Source organism: Lepidothrix coronata, unplaced genomic scaffold (genome assembly GCF_001604755.1).
Source record: "Lepidothrix coronata isolate B3197 unplaced genomic scaffold, Lepidothrix_coronata-1.0 Scaffold107, whole genome shotgun sequence".
Classification (NCBI taxonomy): domain Eukaryota; kingdom Metazoa; phylum Chordata; class Aves; order Passeriformes; family Pipridae; genus Lepidothrix; species Lepidothrix coronata.
In genome coordinates this window covers 4,549,723-4,551,203 of record NW_016690287.1, presented here as the reverse complement: position 1 = coordinate 4,551,203, position 1,481 = coordinate 4,549,723, and positions in this window count along the sequence as shown.

Genomic DNA, 1,481 nt, shown 5'->3' with positions numbered 1-1,481 from the left:
TCCTGTACCCCTTTAAGCAAATCCAGGCATCTATACTGCAATTAGTAAAACTGGGGCAGTGAAGAACAAAGCAACCTACTCTGTTTATTTTGCCATAAAATGGAAACTCCCAGCAACCCCAAAACTTCTGAATTCACCCTTTTTTTTCCATGATCACAATAATAAGCTGTGTTAGGGCTTCCCTTTTTCCTGCTACTCCCAGACATCCCAAACGCATACTGTCTTGTATCTAGTTGTCCTCCTCTCTTCTTCTTTCCCTTTATTTGTGCCTTTTCTCTGCCAGGCTCTGTTCCACTCTCCCATGTGGGGGAAATCTCCCTACAGGCTGTGAACCCCTGTCACTACAGTCAAACTGGCAGACAGGGACAGAATTACCTTTACTGGGAACCGATGTGCTGTCTCCTTTCAGTCCACAGCTGAGCACAGCCAAACAAATCTTTGATGCAGGCAGGGCTGCTCAAGATATTTACCAGTGTACCTAGGAGAGAATACCCAAGAATTTGAGCTGCGGATTCAGCTTTTTAATGCAGACTACAGAGTTTTTTTACCCACGTCCCACTCAATTTCTTCTAAATTCAGATGTTTCATTCATTTACATTTATCTGACGATCTCAGATGTAATCCTGGGATCCTGTGTAATCCTGTAAAGTCTGGGACAACCTGGCACTTTTCCTTAAAACCCTGGCTGCCTGTTGGGAGGAAACACAAGGTCTTCAAGCATGTACAGCTAAGGAGAGGGAAAACAAGAGACTCAGCTAATAAAAAAACCTTAAAAAATAAAAAGCCCCTCTGTTTCTTGAGTCAGGATCAGGTGGGTCAGGTGCACCCTGGAGGCAAAGCAACCAAGCGCTACAAGCTTTCTCCCCTTGCCCAAACCCAGGGGGAGGATGCAGTTATTACAGGATCACAGAATATTCTGAGTTGGAAGGAGCATCGAGTCCAGCTCTTAGCCCTGCACAGGGCCATCCCCAAGAGTCACACCGTGTGCCTGAGAGCGTTGTCCAAACGCTCCTTGAGCTCTGTCAGCCTTGGTGCTGTGCCCACTGCCCTGGGGAGCCTGGTCAGTGCCCAACCACCCTCTGGGGGAAGAACCTTTTCCGAATATCCAACCTAACCCTCCCCTGACACAGCTCCAGCCGTTCCCTCGGGTCCTGTCCCTGCTCATAGAGCAGAGGTCAGTGCCTGCCCCTCCGCGGCCCCTCGTGAGGAAGCTGCAGATGCTGTGAGGTCTGTCCTCAGGGACAGTGCTCTCTCCTCCGGGCTGAACACACCAAGTGCCCTCAGCCGCCCGTACGGCTTCCCCTCCAGGCCCTTCACCCACATTCATATTATTCAATTAAAAAAAAAAAAAAAGGAAGGAAAATACCTTGCGCTCGGACGCGTCGGGGGCGGCTTTTCCCGGCCGGGCGCAGGAGCGGGGAGAGGAGCGGGGAGAGGAGCGGGCACAGGACGCGCCGTGTCCCGCGGCGGCCCCTCGGCCG